This window comes from Phyllostomus discolor, chromosome 11 (genome assembly GCF_004126475.2).
Source record: "Phyllostomus discolor isolate MPI-MPIP mPhyDis1 chromosome 11, mPhyDis1.pri.v3, whole genome shotgun sequence".
NCBI lineage: Eukaryota > Metazoa > Chordata > Mammalia > Chiroptera > Phyllostomidae > Phyllostomus > Phyllostomus discolor.
The window spans coordinates 41,185,049-41,192,753 of NC_040913.2; the positions used below are offsets into that span (position 1 = coordinate 41,185,049).

Here is a 7,705-nt window from a genome sequence, read left to right on the forward strand (position 1 = left end):
AAACCTGAATGCATACACAATTTTTGTTGCATTAACTCACCCTGGACGTGGTGGAAAGCAGTCTCCTGGTAACAGAAAACAAGTGAACTAGTATAGTTGTCTCTTGAACAACACAGGTTTGAACTACACAGGTCCACTTTTTTTTTTCAATAAATATTGTAAAGGTATTTTCTCTTACTCATGATTTTCTTAATAACATTTTCTTTTCTCTAGCTTACTTTATTATAAGAATACAGTATATAACACATAACATACAAATTATGTGTTAATCAACCACTTATACTATCGGTAAGACTTCCTGTCAACAATAGGCTCTTAGTAGGTAAGTTTTGGAGAGTCAAAAGTTAGATGTGGATTTTGGACTGCTTGCAGGAGTCAGTGCCTCAAACCCTTCAGTTGCTCAAGGGTCAACTGTACTACAGTCTCTCTGAGAAGTAACAGAGGAATACAAAATGTCTAGTTTATTGTTTCTTATCCTCACCCTACTATCCTCAGTACCACACACCCGCTTTCTATCAGGCCTCCAGGTCATCTGACAGAAGCATCACCTTGGTGTTTTCCTATTCTGAGTAACTCTTAACTCTCTGCACACACTTGTCATGAAGAGAAGCCCCTTGAAATAAAATAAGCCACCTAGTCTATATCACCTGGAGAGTTTGAAAAACCATAAATCAGCTTAGCCTCTTGCTTTGCATCAGCCTCCAATGCAAACTGCCTGTTCCAGGTTTAAGGATAAGCAGAATAAAATTACTGCCTGGTCCCTGAGTCAGAGAGACTTAGTGAGCAAATGCAACTTTACTGTGAAGGATTGGGAGTTTTGAAAGTTGGCTTTAACAAAGTTTATTACTCCAGCACCATTAGGTATCTCCGTTTTCATCTAGGTTGAAAAGTCATAGATAAAACCTTTTTATTTATGATCACTACACCCTCTGCCAAAAGAAAATGGTTTCAGTGACTTAAATAGAGACTCACAGTTTTATTCCTCCCATGCTCTGAGGACCAGGCACTCTGAGTGGAACAGCAGCAGGACTGGGGGTTCCCGTGGTGTGGGGAAGACAGGGGTACGTGCCCTTGTGCTCTCATTCAGGCAGCAGTCTCCGTGTGTAACTGCTCTGAAACTGACAACTGGATCACTGGATCGATCCCATCCCAGTAACTGAACAGTTCTCTCAAGAGATGTTTTTGCAAGCCAGGCAGTTTGTAGGTTAGTTAGAGTTTGAGGGTAGAAAAGGTAGGACAAACTGGGAAAGGGAGAAAAGGAAAGGAAACAAAAGACGAAGACAAGAAAAGCTTCAGCTCCTTTATCATGCATGGTTTAGTCTTTTAAACTTCCTGCTCAGAGCCCTGCCCCACAACATCTAGACATTTAGAAGTGAGGTCATTGCCCCCAGTATCCTTTACACTGCTGTGTCCTCCTTGCAGGCGTAAACTCATTGATGTTACTGTGCAGGGCTGGAAGTCTCCCCCATGGAACTGAAACCACAGTCCCTGTGGGTCCCTGTCGAACATAAGAGACACATGGCTCGTCTTCTGGGGTTGTTGATGTGACATGCAGTGTCTTGTTAACATTTTACTTGGAGCCAGAAAAACAAGTTTCATTGGCTGCTTTGGAGATGATGATTCTGCGTTTTTATACTTTCTGGAGGATAGACATATCTCAATGCCAAGAAGACTACTCACTCACTCATTGCTCACTCACTCACTGAGATACTGCCTTTCTGGTGCCCAGTCCCCAGAACACAGCTTCTCTCCATCTCTTCCTATCCCTCCGCAGCCAAGGCAGGCATGTTTACTGAGCCATTGAAGCTTGGGGCACTAAGGACCCTTAAATGTCCCTAAAGACTTGTGCTACTTGATTTCCACTGTTTATTTTATAGAAACAGTTCATCAGTTCTCTTCACAAGATGTCAGATTAGTCTTCCATGTAAGAAAATGAGAGGACTGGGGAAGTTAAAACACACACACACACACACACACACACACACACCCCTTTGTAAAACAAGAGAGAAAAAACTTAAAACAAAGTCTTGCCATTGTAAAATGCAATATGGACTCTAAAGCCTCTACTGCCACTGTTCCTTTCCAAGCCTGGCACAAGAGAAAAGTCTTTGGCATAAAAGTCAAAAGGCCTGGAGTTCAGGCCCCACTCTAACCTAACTAGCTGTTTGACTTTAAGAAGTTTGAATGACTTCTCCGGGCCTCGGCTTCCTAATCGGTCACACTTACACATGATTTTGAAGGTCCCTTGCAGCTCTAGGTTTTTATGCTAAAGAACAGGCTGAAGAATACAGACTCCCTCCAGGGAGGAGGTGTGAGGAGTAGAAGTGGGACATTGGAGAGGAGGCAAAGGAATGGAAGCCCTTAGACACATGGCTGGCATGAGAAGACAGTCAGTCCCCACCTTTTTTCATAAGGGACTGTCTTACCTAGAGTGATCTTGAACACCTCTGTTCCAAGGATTATGAATTTCTGAAAACTACCACTATTCTTAAGTGATGACATGAACCGCTGAGACTAGAAGTAGAGATTCCACTGAAACCAGTCAGACTGGGTACGTGGTCCTTGATAGGGGACCTTTAACAACAGCTTGAGTAGGCACAATGGGCCCTAAGAAAAAAGAGATAATCTTTACTTAATGATGAAATAAACTACTATAAATTTAGAGAGGTCATTTTAATAGTGACAGGGAGGGTAATTTAAGATGGTTCTATTAAAATTAATTCTTTCATTTACATTTCAAAATGTAGTCATATTTATTAAAAATGTGTAATTTGATATGCCAGTTGCAAATATCTTATCACCCAAGCAATGAAAAACCCAAAATGATGATTGGAAGTTTTCTTTGTAGGTCCTGGTTATAATTAAGGTCTACTGTTAGTTTTATGGCTGAAAAGCAAACAGAACATCAGATCTTCAAAATATAAAGAACAGGGCAAAATAAAAGAAATTAGTACCTTATGCCAAAGATGCTGAGTTTTTAAGCTTCAAAAGATCCTTGAGATCCATCTAACTTCCTCATTTACAGATGGAAAATCAGCGGTGGGAAGGTATTTACATTGTGGAAGCATGCATCTCTTTCTTATTAGGGTTTGAAGTAAACTTTTGCTTTACTTTTCTAAGATACTAATCATTGCCCTTACTGGTGTGGCTCAATTGATTGGAGCATTGTCCCATAAGCAAAAGGTTGCAGGTTCAGTCCCAGGGGGCACATATGGGAGGCAACTAATAGATATTTCTCTCTCACATTAATGTTTCTCTCTCTCTGTTCCTCTCTCCCATCCCCTCTCCTTAAAAGCAATTTAAAAATGTCATCAGGTGAGAATTTAAAAAAGAAGAAGAAACTAATCATTATTCCCTAATTTCTTCCAACCTGAGCATCATATGGACTTAGTTCTAATCCCTAGTTCGATTAGTGATTATTCTCTATTTGAGATTTTGTCAGATTTTGCCAGATCTTAATCCTCAGCCCTGAGGTGGTGCAGCGGCAAACGTTTAATAAACAAAACGAGCTACTCTGTGCCAGACTCTATGATATATATATAAGGAAGGAAGCAAAGATGGCAGGAATTCCTGCCCCAGTCAAGAAGACAAGCATGCAAACAAACAACAGGAATGTTGAAAAGGCAACAGGTGTACAGAAATGAGTAAATCTGCTTGAAAGAACTGAAGCTTCTTCCACAGAACTCTGTATTTTTATATGTGTAACACACTCCACACATTCAGTTCCTAACCACTGCAGACACATAGCTATGGAAAGCTCTCTTAAAAGACAGTGTATATATGTGCTGTGCAAAGTCCTCATGACATTGTCATGAACAATGGATAAGCTGAAAGATTAGAAAACTCCCATTCTGAGAGGTGATACACAGGTAAAAGGTCACCAGGGCAAAAGATGCATTATGAGAGGTCGAGTAAGATGCATTACAGATGTACCTACCATCTTTCTGCCAATTAATATCTCAAAAAAAAAGAAAGTAAAACATACCAAGAGCCTCCATTTTGGAAACACATTTCTCCCCACCTCCCAGTGGTGAAACCTGCTAGATATCAATGGCCCTGTCTGCCTTCTTTGGCTTCCTGTCAATAACAGGCACAGAAGACCCAAAAGGAAGAAAACAAAGGTTAGGAATAAAACATGATGTTTCTGTCAGCCAGACAGCACCGCTTTCCCTGGAATCCACATGACTACTTAGAGGTACTGGAGAGCTTTAAAAATCAGGTTGTCACTTGCTATTTAGGATTGAAATAGAAAGCCCATTGTATTAGTTGTTAACATTCTGAATAATACTTAAAAACAGTACTCTACTTATAATTTATCTTCTAATATAGCACCATTATTTCTGAAAAGCTTGCAGCAAGACTAAAATGGCCTTATTCCAACCACCAAAATCAATTCCTTTGTACAAATTTGATAGAGGCAGCCGGTGTACCATTTGAAAAAGCTCACTGACCTGTGAAGCCTGGCATTTGCACCATAAAATTTAGACCTCATTTGATGAAGTTATTGAACACTGAACTTACCTCATCTAAGATTTGAAAGCAATCATACATACTTGTACTTTTTCTCTTTAGGAGGACATTTTAGATAAGAGGAAAATCAAGGTATTTGTTTGGATTTGGATAAAGAATGTACTTAATAAAAGCTCTAAGTTGATTTTGAGTGTGATGCTGGAGGTTCATTGCCAAGTAGAAATGATGGAGATTTTTTTCTCAAATCAAACAAATCTTTTCCCTTAAGTTTTGTACAAAAAAAGGTATGGGCAGGGCACAAGGTGCAATGGCCATGCAGGGGTCTGAAAGTGGGCAGTAGTGCCATCCGCCTCTGACAGGTCATCTAGGATGACATTGGGTGTGGAGCCAGTCTTCTCAGTCAACTCCCCGAGCTCCATGGTGCTTAGGTACAGGTAGCAGTTGAGCAGCTTCCAGTCCTGGATGTTGCACATGACATTTAGTAGGGTGCATGGGTCCACGCTGAGGCCAGCACAGTGGGGCAGTATGGTGATCAGTGCATTCTGTAGCATCAGCAGTCCCTGGTAAGTCTTTTCCTGAATGGGCAACAGGAGCCCGATGCCACCACCTACTGTGGCAAACCACATAGTGTTCTTGCTCTTCCACAGGACCGACTTCTCATCAGGCCCCGTGGCAGCCTGCCTCCTTCCACCAGCACAGGGTCCTCTAGAAGGTGGATACCCACATGAAATTCTGGCAAGCTCAGCAGGTGTGTGCTACCAAAGCTCTCCTTGGCCTCCAGCAGGTGCATGTACACTGTCAGGTTGTGGTCACAGTCAGACACCAGGAAGCCCAGCTGGGCACCGTCCACCATGAAGTCCACACTGTCCACTTCCAGGGGCTTTGCATCTGGGCAACAAAGCTTAGCGTCTTGCTTGCTTCCCTGAAGCACAGCAGCAAGATACTCTTCATGACATCCAGGAGAAAGATTGAGTTCTTGGCTGATAATCTGGTAGATGTAGAGTTGATAGGGATTACTTTTAAAAGGCAATAGACGTGTGGGGGGCAGGGGAGGGTATAATGTAATATTTGAATGGGAGTCTATTTTCTTCATTAGATTGGTAATTAAAAGTTTATTTTCATTACACTAACCTTAGAATTCAGGAGAAATGAACAAAACACAAAAACTATCTGCTATGTTAAACACAAATAATAAAGAAAAGGAGTCTTCACACTTCTTAATATTTGTCTGCAGTTGTCCATACAAGATCAAATCTGATGATTTTTCACTGCTAAATTGCAGTGATGATGGACATTGACTTTTAATAATAAGCAAAAGCAGTCCAAACACAACTCAACCCACCCTATTCAAAAAAAAAAAAGGAAGCTTAGTTGTACCCATTCAACATTATTTAACAAGATCATAAAAATACTGGTAATTAATCGGCTGAACCATGGGTGAAAATTCTCTGCACAACTCTAATGTCATCATGGGTTCACACTTATGAGGGATCCTGCAAAAAAGATTACCAAATTTCACAAGCCCAGAAGGGCCTAAACACACTGGCTGCAGTGTGGCCAGAGGCAAGTGTTTCAGGATTATTCTGAGATTTCTTGTTTGGTGGGCACGATTTTCTTTAAGCTCCATCAATTTCTTTTTTTCTCTCTCTCTTTTTAAAAACAGCTTTATTGAGGTATAATTTATATACCATGAATTCACCTGTTTTTAATATATAATTCACTCCATCCATTTCTTTAACAATTGGACCAGCTTGATAAAGCAGACACTTGATAATCCAGATAAATCCTAAAGGCTTCAATTCAATAGGCAACTGCATAAATTTAATTGTACTCAATAAAATCCATAAACCGTTTCTGAAATTGTGACTTTGTTTCTATAAACCTTCAATCATACATACTTTGCTTTAGAATTGTTTGCTGATAGAATTCTGTCTTCACTGTTAGATTCACTTTGAGTCTGGATACAAGTCTATCTCACAGAAGGTAAGAATATGGTGAGGGCAACAGTAAGATGACCTTTGTGATCGCTGAAATAAGGTGGTCCTCTTAGGGCTGCACTCTAAAACTAGCAAATAGGGGGTCAGAACATAGGTATACAGACTCACCACGAAGAAGCAGAATATCTCTCAGGAAAACAACTTTTGCCCATAACCTACTAGAAGCTGTTAGCCAGCTGTATCCATGAATCTGATTCAAAGGGCACTGAAACGGATGCACCATGTGCTCATAAGCTAGTTCTATAAAGTGTGCAGACAGAAGTAACTCCTTCCAGTGCCCCTACCACTAAGCAGCTGTTGATACTTTGGCTTCCTATGTAGCTTGCCTACAAGATGAGATAAGCTAATTAAGCAAATTTGAATATATAGTGTACTGGATGTTGCATTTATCAACATAAATTATAATAACTAACCATTGTTGCTTACTGCATGCCAGACAGCATTCTTTATTGTCTTGTTCAGTCCTCCCAACAGGACTGAGAGCTAAGTCGCTTATGCAGGTCACACTAGTGGCTCACTCCACAACAGTTAGTGGAGATACCAGAACTGAACTTAGGAGGAAACACGTATCTGGAATGTGTATTCTTCACCACTGTTCTCCCAAGTACCTGATTTTAATCTTTACGGTTGTTGTGAGCTTTGATATGACTAATTAGCATACTAACACTTGTCATTTGTGAAGCACTAATAAGATTATGTTCCCGATGCTGAAAGACTAACCCCATAACCACAGAGAATTCCCCAAGAAAACACCACCCTGTTGGGTGAGCCAGTATCCCTTGGTCCCCAGGAAATATCTCCATACACTGCTATCCCTGTGCACCATTACTTTTAAATCCCTCACTTGAAGAAATTAACTATGTTCTCTGTTTTCCTTCTGCAGTTTCCATTTGACTTGGTTCAGATTATTTGTCACTTCAGTGAGACAGTGTGATCCCCTGCATCACTGGGAATGCAAGGAGTTGGGTTTCTTTTTTGAATTATTTCAGAATGTTAGTGATCAACCTCCTGATTTTGTAAACCAAATCTCTAGACTCTGCTTTGATGTCTTCCAAATATCACCCAGATTTAGACAGTTAAAGACATGGGAGTGAACATAACGGAATTCACAACAAAATCGCTGGCTCCAACATGTCATGAGTGGAAACTGGGCTCAGTGTCCTTCTATTTTTGACATGAATAAATAGTCCAAACCTTCCTCCCCCATTATTTTATTTCTTATTCCTTATCTAAGGTAA

The 7,705-nt window shown here is 40.5% G+C and overlaps 1 pseudogene; it reads right to left on the reverse strand.

Moving 5' to 3' along the window:
* Positions 1-4,733: 4,733 nt before the first annotated feature.
* LOC114508822 lies at positions 4,734-5,421 on the reverse strand (annotated as a pseudogene).
* Between the last annotated feature and the right edge of the window lie 2,284 nt (positions 5,422-7,705).